Source organism: Macaca nemestrina, chromosome 11 (assembly GCF_043159975.1).
Source record: "Macaca nemestrina isolate mMacNem1 chromosome 11, mMacNem.hap1, whole genome shotgun sequence".
Classification (NCBI taxonomy): Eukaryota; Metazoa; Chordata; class Mammalia; order Primates; family Cercopithecidae; genus Macaca; species Macaca nemestrina.
This window is the reverse complement of record NC_092135.1, coordinates 134,967,407-134,981,539: the sequence shown is the minus strand read 5'-3', so window position 1 is coordinate 134,981,539 and position 14,133 is coordinate 134,967,407. Positions and strand designations below refer to the sequence as shown.

At 47.4% G+C, this 14,133-nt stretch overlaps 1 long non-coding RNA gene across 2 annotated transcripts in view; it reads left to right on the top strand.

Annotated features, from left to right (window-relative positions):
• The window catches only part of LOC105473850 (uncharacterized), a 173,506-nt gene extending 173,098 nt beyond the window's left edge, over nucleotides 1-408 (top strand). For both annotated transcript variants that reach the window (XR_011610174.1, XR_011610173.1), the window contains one exon: nucleotides 4-408. This is a non-coding gene — a long non-coding RNA (uncharacterized lncRNA). The remainder of the gene's footprint in view (nucleotides 1-3) is intronic.
• Nucleotides 409-14,133: the final 13,725 nt, after the last annotated feature.

Genomic DNA, 14,133 nt, shown 5'->3' with positions numbered 1-14,133 from the left:
CAGAAACTATAAACATTGAAAGGAATGCTGGGGCCTCCAAAATCTGCAATTACATTTCTCATAAATGGCAACTCATTGTCATCCTGCGGACATGGATTAAACCACAGGACGGGGTCTGAACCGGGAACACTTGCAGGTTAACAGCAACAACATCCATCCCAACAGAATCACCCCCATCGCGGTGAGCAATGAGCAAAAACATGGCTCAGAAACCGGTTCCCCAGATGTTCAATAAAGGACATTTAAATGAGACATTTACCATCTGGTTAATAACACAGCATTGAGTGGGACTTGGTAACAATATCCCAATACGTAAGCTTTTAAAATCAGTTCTTTTCCCTGAGCATAAAACTGCTTCTCCATCTGCCCTATGAAAACAAGCGATAAATAAATGTTTGTTCAACCTCATCCTTGTCAAAGTCGTCGTTCTTTGGGGTGGGGGGGAATATATATGTGTGTGTGTGTGTGTGTGTGTGTGTGTGTGTGTGTATAAACTGTCTTCACTGTGGGTTAAACAAAACTATCTGCAACATGTGCTATGATCGGCCTTTGCCACAGCACATGGGAGACAGGAACTCAGAGCTGCCAACAAATCCCCACCTTGTTAATTTTATCAAAGCCACAGATAATCTGAAAACAGGAAAGATGCTATAAATGGTGGTTCTGTTGTGGATCCATCTTGCAGCCGGTTTGACCAGCATCTACTCAGCCAGAGGGCAGGAGAGGGCAGGGCTTGAGATATCTCTAAATTCCTCTTTTCCTTTGCTTTCTAAGTCCTCATCCTGCTGGGCTTGCAGCCTGCCTTGGGGTCCCTTCAGCCTCCCCCGATTCCACCCTGTAGACCAAGTGGTGCTGAGCCTTCCACTATGGGCTGTGGTCACTCTGGGGCCACTACACATCCAAGGTCTACAACCTCGAGAGAGTCCTCAACACAGCTCATCCACCCTTCCTGCTCCACACAGGCCCTTGCACCAGTGGCTCAGAGTGGATGAGCAAGGTGACATGGAACGTGCATGTGAAGTGCTGTGAGCAGGGCCCAGCACCCAGCATGCAAACCAGGGGTGAGGAGGCGAGAGGGGACTCCTGCAGTCACCCTGAGATGACAGGTGCGGACAGGATGGTTTTGGGCAAACAGGGCCTGCAGTCACTCCCTGTGTAAGCACTAGCTATGATTGCGATCATCCACCTCATCTCCCTCAAATCTCCTGCCCATGCCTGCCCCATCCTGCCGTACATTGAGCATAGACTTCTCCTCCTGGGGGAATCAGAAGCCGAGACTGGAGGGGCCCCACAGCTGCCTGCAGCCGCCCGCACTACCTACTCCCTGTGTGAGGCGTTCCTCCTCCCCCATGCCCTGCTCTGCTCTCCAGCTGCCACCAGCACCCCATGCAGGTCCCCACAGCCTTGTCTAGGGTGGGATTGGGAGATGGACGGGCACAGGGCCACTCACAGGATGGGAGCCTTGGGCTGTGACTAAGCTTCTGCCAGTGTCTGCTCCCTAAACTGCACAGGGAGGACAAGGGTGGGACCTGCCTGGCGGAGGGAGGGTTCAAGTATCTGGAGGAACGCGTAGCTTCAGAGAAGGCTCAATTAACATGAGCTGCTGGCAGCACCATCTCTTCCCTGGGAGCATCTCTGGGTTCTGACTCGTCCCCCACGTCCCTGGCTGAGGGTATCTTATTTCCTCCTCTCCACTGCTCTTTGCTGTAAGTACTGCTAATTATCTAAGAAACGGTGCAGAGTTGCTCCTCCATTCCTGACTCCGGGCTTGGTGCTCGGGATACAATCAGGGCCGAATCATCCACAATTCCTGATCTTGGGGGCATCCACGTGGCAAAGGAACAGACGGGAACTGGGTGGGCAGGCATCTGATCTCATGAGGGCACGAGGGGACGTGTGGGACAGTGGGTCCAGAGAGAGCTTCCAAGGGGGACGTGATCAACTGCAAGGCAAGGAGAAGAAGCAAAACCTTTCCAGGAGGATTCAGCAGCAAATGCACAGAAGCCCGGATGGAAAGGATCCCTGCCACTCAAGGGGAAGGGAAGGATAGAGAGGCAAAGGCTGAGTGAGCCCGTGGGAGCAGGGGAAAGCAGTCCTCTGTGTCTTCGGCGGAGGCTCTGACAGCTGCAGCATGTCTGGAAGTGGACACAGAGGAGCACCGAGGCCCACCGCAGTGGGCTGTGCGGAGTCATGCTGGAGAGGTGGCTGAAGGGCAGCTGCTGTGCGGCTGGAAGGAAGGCGGCCACACTCCTTGGCTGGACTGGCCAGTCTCGGACAAAAGCACCAGAGCCATGGCTATGATAGACCTTGGCCATCTGGAGCCAACCTTAGGGAGGGTGGGAACATGAGAATGCGTGGCCAGGCTCCATTTGTCACCAACTCCAGGGCTCCAAGAGCTTGATCCGACCTAGAAAAATAAAGGCCGTGGCGTGTCTCACTCCCGTGTCGCGGCACACACCCTGACCCAGCTCTGCTCCTCTCACCCGATGATTGTGGTCACCTGTGGTCACTCCACCACATCCCTGGGTTTCTTCTTCCTCCTGGTGTCTCCACAAATCCTGCAATCCTATGAGGCCACCTCCAGTTCACCTCTTTTACAAAATCTTCTCAGCCTCTACAGCCACACTGGCTTCTCTAGTCCTTGAGACTGTGGTTCACACCATGTTAACATTAATCCCAAAACACACCATCTCCATGTCCAGGTATCCAACACGTGTGTTCTCATTTCTACTGAGAAAGTAACCACAGACGGGGCCTCAGACAGTGTAGGAACTCAAAAAATGTAGGTCTGATTTTCAGAGGCCACAGTGTAACGACCCACTGTATACTTTCATGGACAGAAGAGAACCGTCTGCAAAACACTGGTAATTCTCTTAAACTGCCTTCATTCATCACACTCTCATTCATGTATTCATTCCACATGTATGTTTTACGCATCTATTATGCTCCAGTCATCACATGCAAGATGTTTTTGATAAGAAGATGACTTTTAAACTGAAAAGAAGTATTACGGATGCTTTGGGGTTTTTTGAAGTGGATGGTATTTTGAAACACTGTCCTGTATATCTAATTTCTTAGTACCCTCAGACTATACATCTAAGCCAGCCGAAGTGCTGTGACTGACCAGCATGGCACAGAGCATGGCACAGTGTGGGCTGCACAGCTCCCACCGGGCTGCTCACTTCAGAGCTTTGAGGATATTTTGTTTGCTTGTTCTGAAACGGAATCTCACTCTGTTGCCCAGGCTGGAGTGCAGTGGTGCAGTCTCGGCTCACCGCAACCTCTGCCTCCCAGGTTCAAGCAATTCTCCTCCTTCACTCTCCCGAGTAGCTAGGATTACAGGTTCCCGCCACTATGCCAAGCTAATTTTTGTATTTTTAGTAAAGACGAGGTTTCACCATGTTGGTCAGGCCAGTCTCGAATTCCCGAACTCAGGTGATCCACCCAGCTTAGCTTCCCAAAATGCTGGGATGACAGGAGTGAGCCATCACGCTCGGCCAGAGCTTTGAGGATGTCAAGGGAGGAATCAGGAAAGTCAGGCCCAGAGTTATCTCCATTCTAAAAAGGAAACAGCAGGATTCAGTAAAACCTTAGGAAGTCCTTACAATAAACAAGCTCCATCCTAATCTTCAAATGCAAATCCCCTTCTGAATAAAATATTTCTTCCCCTTATCCCCCCGCCCCACCTCTCCACCGTCTTCCTAAACAATTTCCCTCCTCCACATTCTATGCGAGCATAAAACGCCCCTGCTGGCCGCAGGCTTCCCCACCATGCATGCACCTCCCCACTGGCCTCATGTAACTATTTAATATTCTTTGTTTAAGATCTGCCAATCCTGTATCCTACAGTCATTCAGAGCATGTTCTGATTAATACAGAGTTTGTCAATAGTGCCTGTGGCAAAGGGTAACTTTGGGTCCTAAAAGATCCAGCCCCTTTCATACGCTTAACTTTTATTTTGCCTGTAACAGATGTTTACTATAGAAAATACAAAAACTGTAGATAAACAAAGGAAACTATTATCTACAATCTAATAGTCTACAGCATCGTATTATCTACAATACAATAGTCTAGAGCAAATCACTGTTAGGGAAACTCTGGAAGACTATTCAACAGAATGCAACTGTCCAAAATACAGTTTTTTTTGTTTTTGTTTCTGTTTCGGTTTGGTTTGTTTTTTGAGATGGAGTCTCACTCTGTCACCCAGGCTGGAGTGCAGTGGCATGATCTTGGCTCACTGCAACCTCTGCCTCCCGGGTTCAGGCAACTCTCCTGCCTCAGCCTCCTGAGTCGCTGGGAATACAAGTGTGCGCCGCAATGCCCAGCTAATTTTTGTATTTGTAGTAGAGACGGGATTTCGCCATATTAGCCAGGCTGGTCTTGAACTCCTGACCTCAGGTGATCCGCTGGCCTCAGCCTCCCAAAGTGCTGGAATTAGAGGCATGAGACACTGTACCCAGATACAAAATGCAGTTCTTACAAAGGATGATGTCAGCTCATACCAGCTCATTACTACTTAGCGTACACGCTCCTCTTTTAACCAGGAGTCATAATCCTCTCACAAAATTTTTGTTCGTATTTGCCGAATCCTTGGAGTAAAGGTCTAAAAGGAGGAACTCTGGGTCCCGATGTATGCCACTTTAAATGGATTTTGCTACAAATTGTCAAATCGCCCTCCAGGACTTTATTCCAATTAACACCCTTGTCAGCTGTGAGCCTTCTGATTTCCTTCTATTTGCCTCACACTCAGCTCATCCGTGGCCTTTCCAGGCAGTAAGAAATGATACCTTATTGTTTTCATTTTCCCTCTTTTTTGTTAAATGCCAGTTTATGTCTGGTGAAGACTTTTCTAAGGCAAATTCATGTAAAGAAGGGATCAGGTGGACAATTGATAGAAATGCCAGTGGTTCTTTCCTGAGTTTAGGAACACACATGACAGATCGCTTGCTGTATTCCAGGCAAGACCGTCTCCTTGCCCCCAAAACTTAGACATCAGTATTGAGCTTAGACCGACAGACCAGGGCTGCGTGTTTTCTCTCCAGGCATTTGCAAAGCCGTTTATTTCTGTTCCAAAATTGTGAATTGAAAAAGAACACCTTGGCCAGTTCGCTGACTGGAGCAGTCTTGATGGGGTGCCCGCTCTGTTCCACAAACTTTTCTTTTTTCTTTTTTCTTTTTTTGAGACAGAGTCTCGCACTGTGGCCCAGGCTGGAGTGCAGTGGCGGGATCTCGGCTCACTGCATGCTCCGCCTCCTGGGTTCAAGCTATTCTCCCGCCTCAGCCTCCCTTGTAGCTGGGACTACAGGCACCCGCCACCACACCCAAATCTTTATATTTTTAGTGGAGATGGGGTTTCACCATGTTGGCCAGAATGGTCTCAATCTCTTGACCTCGTGATCTGCCCACCTCGGCCTCCCAAAGTGCTGGGATTACAGGCATGAGCCTCTGTGCCTGGCCCCAGGGGCTTTTCTATCAACTTTACAATCTAATTGGGGTGGAAGAGTGAGAAGCAAGTAAGCAAATCAACAAAGAAGAAAATACAAACACCTAGCAGTGAAAAGCACTGGGGTAGTTGGAACTTGGGATGTTTGTTTTCTTGTCAAGCAAAGGGTGATTTTCAATGAATTTATTGAGCTGATGAGTGAACTCAGTAAATATTTACAGAATATCTACCCACGTGCCAGGGACAAAAATGAACAAGACTTGGCCTCTTACCTAAAAAGAGTTCTAATTTGAGGTATAGAGAATGGGGAGAAAATAGAAATTGAAGAAATTCTTTTGCAAGTCTTACTGAATAGTAATTTATGTTTCTCAGGCTGCTCCCTTAGGGCCCCACACTCCCATCCCCTAATGACTCTATGTGGCAACCAAGGTAGACACGGTCTCCACCTTGCAAAGAAAGATGGGGCTCCTGGGAGGTGAGCCTTACCCAGGGTCACGGCGTTGGCAAATCATCCAGCTGGTGTGCACACAAGACCTTCTGACGCCAAAGCTAGTGTTCTGGCCATTACCCCCTCCCACTTGGAATGGAGTGAAGAACTGGGAGAAGAAAAGGCATTGTGGAGAGGGAAGGAGAGGTGACGCAGCCATTCGGTTGATTACACAAACTGAATCTGATATTCAAGACTGTCTGCGTAAGGCCAAAACAACCAGTCAATGTATCCGAGTCCAACAGTCTGCCGTGTCCTGGGGAAATAGTCATTAAATCCATGATCTGGTGTTGAGTGCTCAAGCCTGGCCCACACTTGCATGCTTTGCTGTTTTTTTGTTTGTTTGTTTTTCATTTTCATTTGGCTCCGCTGATGCTTGGGGTTCCTGGGCTTCAGGTCGGCACGTCTGGGGAGGACCTAACACCACGGCACGTCATCTGCACAGGACAAAGGTCTGATTTATTAATTATGCTCGTCCCTGAGGGGAACAGAAACAAGGGCACTTTAGAAGGCAAAGAACAATCCTGCTGCTGAAATGATGAGGGCCGGACTGTGAGAGCAGAAACACACAGTTCCGCAATCCTGAGCGGAAAGTCCTTACCTGCCCGCGAGCCTCTCAGCCTGACGCCAAATGGATTTTCCTCCAGACATGCTGGGATCGACGTCAGCTTCTGTTTCACATGCCCCCACGTGTGTCAAGGCTCTTTTTCCTTCTGTTAGCAAGTTTATTGTGGAGACCACACGTGCTTCTCGTGGGTCCCTAGAGCAGTGTCCTGGATTTCCGGGTCGGTCCAAAGATACCGAGGAAGACGACAGGCAGATAAACAGCAGGTTGCACCTCTTGCTAGCATCTCTCTGTATCTGGTCTTCATAAGAGAGTGGGGATGAGGAAGGGAGGGAGGGAAGCAGAGCAGAGAACAACTCAGGAGGGAGCAGCAGAGCCCAAGGGAGGGGAGAAGAGATGTCCTCCAGGGGAGGGAAGAAGAGATGTCCTCCAGGGGAGGGAGAAGAGAAGTCCTCCAGGGGAGGGGAGAAGAGATGTCCTCCAGGGGAGGGAGAAGAGAAGTCCTCCAGGGGAGGGAGAAGAGAAGTCCTCCAGGGGAGGGGAGAAGAGATGTCCTCCAAAGAGTGGAGGCTTCAGCCAGCGCTTGCCCACCATTCGCACGGGGTATCTCCAGGTTCTGTACATAAGATCTCTACGTTCACCCGTTTCAAGCTTATACATACTTGAACAGTGTTTGTTTTCCATACCATTTTATCCACAAAGGGGGCCACCCTCCAATTCAAGTTCTCCTCCAAGCAACTATTAAAGGATCCATTGGATGAGCGGGTGACGTGTACAATTTATGACTTGTTATCATGTTCAGCTAAAGAAATACTGTGGCTTTTGCTTTGCTTGAATGAAATTAAGTGAAATCAGCTGGTCCGCAGACACTGTGCCAATGGCATCTGAGATGGAAGGGCCACAGGGACAAGGAATGAACCTCAGCCCTCCTGTAACTCTCCCGACAGAAAGAATGGGTGTAGGTATTCACAGAGCAGGCAGAGTGTGCTCTGGGCACATGTGGGGACCAAGCAGGGTCCTGTGGCCTCTCCCTCCTGTCCTGCCAAACCAGCCATCAGCTTGGCCAGCAGCGTTCCTTGTGATTTTTGAAGAGCTTGACCTCACTCAGCAAGCTTTCCACTGATTGATGGGAAGAAATCAGGTGATGAACTATGTACACTCATGGGGATTTTCTTTTAAAAGGGCACTTTAACATAAAATGATGACCACATTAATTTCAAGTTTGTACAATTTTGATATGCATATGGACAAAGACTGGAAGGAAACCATACATACAAAAAATTCTTCTCATATTAGGGATAGCGAGCTAACTGTGCAATTCTGTCAACTTGTATTGAATGTCTATTGGAACTGAGCAACGTGTTAGGGATTCAAGCCCTGCAGTTTACCATCTGTCTACCAGTGGACAGCACATCCTCATCATGTGTGGATGATCACACAGATAACTATGGAGTTACCCATGGTGATGCACTATAGTAGTTCATTTGCACTACAATAAAGGAACACCTGAGACTGCGTAATTTATGAAGAAAAGAGATTTACTTGGCCCACAGCTCTGCGGGCTGTATAGGAAGCATGGCGCCAGCGTCTCCTCCTGGCGAGGCCTCAGGAAGCTTCCAATCATGGTGGAAGGTGAAGGAGGAGCCAGCATATCACTTGGCCAAAGCAGGATCAAGAGACAGAGGGAAGGCTGGGTGCAGTGGCTCACACCTGTAATCTCAGCACTTTGGGAGTCCAAGGCCAGCAGCTCACATGAGGTCAGGAGTTCGAGGCCAGCCTGGCCAAAATGGCAAAACCCTGTCTCTACTAAAAACACAAAAATTAGCTGAGTGTGGTGGCACATGCCTATAATCCCAGCCACCTGGGAGGCTGAGGCAGGAGAAGCACTGGAACCCGGGAGCTGGAGTGAGCTGAGCTGCAGTGAGCCAAGATCGTGCACTCAAGCCTGGGCAACCGAGTAACACTGCATCTCAAAAAAAAAGAAAAAGAAAAAAAAGACAGAGAGAGAGAGAGAGAGAGGGAGGGAGGTACCAGCTTCCTTTCTTTTTTTTTTTTTTGACAAGAGTCTCGCTCTGTCGCCCAGGCTGAAGTGCAGTCTCTGCTCACCTCAAGCTCCACCTCCAGGGTTCACACCATTCTCCTGCCTCAGCCTCCTGAGTAGCTGGGACTACAGGCGTCCGCCACCACACCCAGCTAATTTTTTGAATTTTTAGTAGAGATGGGGTTTCACCATGTTAGCCAGGATGGTCTTGATCTCCTGACCTCGTGATCCACCCACCTTGGCCTCCCAAAGTGCTGGGGTTACAGGATTGAGCCACTGTGCCCGGCCACCAGCCTCCTTTTAAACAACCAACTCTCATGTGAACTGATAGAGTGAGACCTCATTTATCACCACGGAGATGGCCCAAGCCCTTCATGAGGGTTCTGCCCCCGTGATCCAACACCTCCTACCAGGCGCCACCTCCAACATTGGGGATCACATTTCAGCGTGACATTTGGAGGGGACAAAGAGCCAAGCCATATCCCATCAGCAGGAAAGGAAATCCCCGTTCCTGTGAGCGCACCCGGAGCCCGTTCTTGAGCCTGCGTGGGTGGGAGTCAAGAGTGCCTCCTCCTGGTGGCAGTGACACTGGAGGTGAGGTTTGAGGAATGTACAGGGACAGGACGAGGACGCTGGAGCGTTCTGTGAGCCAAGAAAGAGCCACAGGGTCCCAGCTAAGGCAGAGTGAGGAACTGCACCTGGGGAGGGGGCTGGAGGCACCATCTGGCCTAGAAGTCTGGTCTTATTCTAGAGCAAAGCAGAGCCACAGAAGGTTTTGCTCATCTGTTCGCTAATAGATTTTATTTTTTGAAACAGTTTAGGTTCGAGACAATATTGGGCAGAAAGTACAGAGATTTCTTGTTACCCTGTCCCCGTACACACACACACACACACACACACACACACACACACACATCTCCCCTGCTATGAAACCCCCCGCCAGAGTGGGACACTTGTTACAATCAATGAACCTAACACCTTACTATCGCCCCAGTCCACAGTGCACACTACGGCTCATTCTTGGTGTTGTACATTCTACGAGTTTAGACAAATGTAGCATAGCAGGTGTCCACCGTGATAGTATCATACAGAGTATTTTCACTGCCCTAAACCTCCTGTGTGCTCCATCTATTCATCCCTCCTTCCCCCGCAAACCTTTGAAAGCCACTGGTCTTTTTCCTGTCTCCATGGTTTCACCTTTGCCAGAATGTCACATAATTGGAATCACACAGTCTGTAGTATTTTCAGACTTGCTTATTTCACTGAGTAACGTGCCTCATCTCTAAATGGCTTGAAAGCTCATTTTCTTTTCCAGTGGAATAGTATTCCATTGCCTGATCGTGCCACAGTTTATTTATTCACTCATCTACTGAAGGACGTCTTGGTTGCCTCCGTCGGAGGTTTTCAGGGAGGAGACTGAAGTTCTTTAACATGGGCTTAGGTGATCTATTTGTAGTTATCTTCAAACCTCCTCTTAAGACTCTTACAATGCTCTTCTCCCAATGTGTTTAGAATAATTATGAACTTTATCACATATGACCATAATAGAATTCTATATAATATAGTGTTTTATAAAACATCAGACGTAAAATTCCCTGTGCACACTAGTTACTAGCATAAAATCTGCAGAGAGTGGGTAAATCCTGGAGGGTACATAGAATCTGAACATGGTCACTTGTGTGAGGTGTAGAATCACAGGCGATGTTTGCCTCTCAAAATTGTTTCCCCATTTTCCTGTACACATAATTTCGAACTGACGTAAATAAATAAGAGGAATCTCCAGGTCTGAAGGTTGATGGCTACATCTGCAAGGACTCTATCTAGCCCTATAACTTATGTAGTGATAACTTGCCTGGGGTACCAAATAACAAGTACTCACCTCATTTTCTTCACCTAAGAAAATACTACCCAAAACATTTACGCTGCATATTTGGGAAACAGATACAGGACCCTCCATTTGAACACCTGGTCGAAAATTGCTGACGGGAGAATTTGAATGTCACCATAGCAACCAGCACGGGATGGCCTTCTGATGCCCATGCCCGCTCCTTCCCCTGGGTGCCCAACTCTATGCTGTGGACTGTGCTCTGGAGACATACTTGTTAAAGACAGGAGCAGGTGCTGAAGTTCAAGTGTGATGGGAGGAGCAGAAGCACAGAGTCCAGGAGCCACCTCTCCCTGGAGCCGGATTTTGAACATGCCCATTTGTGTAGACGTCTGTGGCTTTCAAAGTGCCCACATGCACACTCAGTTATGTGATCTTCACACAGATTCACTGTGATACACGGGGACTCTGATGTGTAGAGGAGGATATTGAGATAACTCAGGAATATTAGGTGCTCTGTGGAGGTTCTCAGAACCAATGAGAAGAGCTTGGGAGGGAGCCCTGGCTTCTGAAAACCAGCTTGCTGCCCCTTCTTGCCTACCTGACTGGCCACATCATCTCCTCCTTGCATTCTGAGGAACTGCTGCCACCTCACAGGTAGAGCCTGCACAGCCAGACGGGCATCTGCTGGAGACTTACCAATGAGGGCGGCTCATTTCATGTGCAAATTCGTAGATCTAGTGCAAAGCAAAAGACAATACGCAGCTAAAGGAAAGCTTAACAATAGTTTTAGTGCAAGGCTAATTGGAATAAATTGTCTATTTCAAGTTGAAAATTCCTTTGAAGAATTAATGTTAAGAAAATTATGGTATAAAACTTAGTAAACAAATCAGAAGTATATAGCTTGATGAGTTTTCACACAGTGAATGCACACATTTACCCACCACACCGGATCAAAAAGTACAACATTGTTGGCCTCAGAAAAGCCCTTCCCGTGCCCTTCTCAGTCACCACTCCCTTCCTCTCCCCACTGGAGCTGCTGTCCTGGCTTCTTACATCATAGGGTTTTTTGTTGTTGCTTGGTTTTGGGTTTTCTTTGGCCTATTTTAAACTTTGTACAAATGGAACCTACATGCCTTTTTGTGACTTATTTCTCCTCGTCAGTATTATGTTTGTGATATACATCCATGCTGCTGCATAATCAGTGGTTTATCTCTTTTCATTGCAATATGGTTTCTCATTGCGTGTTGGTGTGTTTGTGTTTGTGTGTACTGAAACGTATTCCTCTATGCTACTAGCTATATTTGACTTTCAAAATTGCTTCCACATTTTCCTGTACACATAATTTGGAATGGACATAAGTAGTTAAGAGGACTCTACAGCTCTGAAGGTGGATGGCTTTGTCTGTAAGGATGGCTTTGTCTGTCTAGGTAGATACCTAGCCCTTAACCTACATCGTGGAAGCTTGCCCAGGGTTACCAAATAACAAGTCCTCATCTCATTTTATTCACCTGAGAAAATACTCTGCAGGAACTCTATGTTGTATATTTGGGAAGCAGATACTATGGACAGCGGACATGTAGGTCTCTAGCTGTTAATACTATGAACAGTGCCATGAATAAATTTGTATGTGCCTTTTAGGGCACATGCATTCACATCTAGCTGGGTAGGTCGGTGCGGTAGGAGAGACGGGGCTGTGGTCAACACACCACACTGGGCCAGTAATCCGGAAAAAGGCGAGGAGACACGGAGCAGGCAAGGGCAGGAGGAGGAGCAGTAGAGGCAAAGGAAAAGGTCTTTGCATCTTTGAGTCTCTGCTCTCCCCGCTCCTACTTTTCCTGCACTTCCATACCGGGTTAAACTCTCCAAGTCGCTCCCCGTTTCATCAGCACAAACAGCCCCCAAATCTCAGTGGTGTACACAACGACAGCTTGTTTTTCCCCTCCTGTTACGTGTCCAGCATTGTCAGTAGTGACACTGTCTATCTCAATCTCTCAGGAACCCTGATTGAAGGAGGAGCTACCTTGATCGCCATGACAAGGCAGGGTCCACGGCCACACCCAGCCTACATGGGAGCAGAGAAGCGCAGCCCCGCCCATGCGCTCTGGAGAAGGAGAATGTTTGTTAATACCTGTAATAACTATCATGTCCCTAACACCTGAGGGCAGAATTAATGAGCTCCAAGAGCATTTCGTACCCATGACTACTCTAAACACTTCCCGTACTGAATTGCCCTCCTGGAGAGCCCTGACACTAAATTCCTGAGAGCAGAGGCGGAGAATCTGTCTGTGAGTCTCTCTAACCACAGGACCTAGCCGAGGCACAGAGCAGGTGCTGAGATGTGCTGAAACAAGAAACTTTTTTTTACCTACTAAAATGTTTCCTTATCTGATATTTTTACAATGTGTATTTATAACTTCAAATAAATTAGTCCTTCCTCTCCTGGATTTCCTGAAAAAATAGACCATCTTTTAGGAAATTACTATGACTCCAGGAATCCCAGAGTAGCTACGGAAGACATCACATGTAACTGGACGGATGGCCAGGAGAGTTAGGAAATAAAAATATTATCAGCAGCAAACCTGCTGTCAGCTCGCTAACTGGAGAAAGGTTATGCTGAACAGGTGAGCAGGAATGCCTCAGCCTCTTCCCGGGCTTGAGGTCCCTGCACCGTGCTCACTTTATTTCCAGAAACACTCTGAGTGTGCCGTCCTCAGTTACTGGGATAGCGTTTGCCTAACTCTTTAGACAAATATATACTCAACTTTGTATTTTAATAAGCCTTTGTCTTTGCTGAAATACAAAGGCTAAATGTCCATATTCCTTAAAAAGTATAAGGACATCCTGGAGGTGTTAAGACCTCCATAATTTTCCTTCTTGGTTTACTGTTTTCATAGCCAGAAAGAGCAGATGGGAGCGATTAATGAATTCCATTAACAACGGTAAATTTTTAACAAGGAAACCTCCCTTCCCCTCAATCCACTCCCTTAATCTCCTTATCAAATTAGTACCTTTATTTTCACAACAAAAATGGTATTCCTCCCCAGTAGTTCATTTGTAGTTCAAGCCCTGGTGGGATTCTAATTTACTCCTTACTGCCCGTCAAGAAGAATCTGAACATCACGTGATGCATTTGCACAGCTACTTATCTGGGCCATATGTGTTCACGGAGATGAGGTTGTCAATTGTGGGACCCAGCAATGTTTCTGATTCCTTTATTTGTTTGCACATATATATATACACACACACGCATATATATCCTACAAAAACATTTTCTTTTCTTCAGTTCTTCCAAATTGCTGTGCAGTACAAAGGCTGGATTCAGAGGGGTGAATTCTAAATTACTTTGGCCATCTGGCACCAGAGTCAATGAAAAGAAACCGGACCAGAAGGAGTCTGATTCTGTTGGCCACAGGTCACGTGACCTGAAGCCTGGGCTGCTCTGGCTCCACAAGCTGGATGGGGCTCCCCAGAGTGGGCGAGGCGTCTGCAGAGGTTGCTCTCCACCCTCTCCCCATATATTTTGCCTCGCATTTTAAAATCACTATCAAAGTAATGTATGTACATTTACAAAGATGGGAAATTATGGAAACTATGCTAAACATCCAGAACCGAAGTGAGTGCATTTAACATTTAGATCTGTTTTCTTCTAGACATTTCTTTTCTCTCTCTCTCTCTCTTTTTCCCTCTTTCCCTACATTCCCTCTATATGCTTGTATATTTAGTCATGTACAAAAAATAGGAGATAAACTATAATACTGTTTTGAAATTC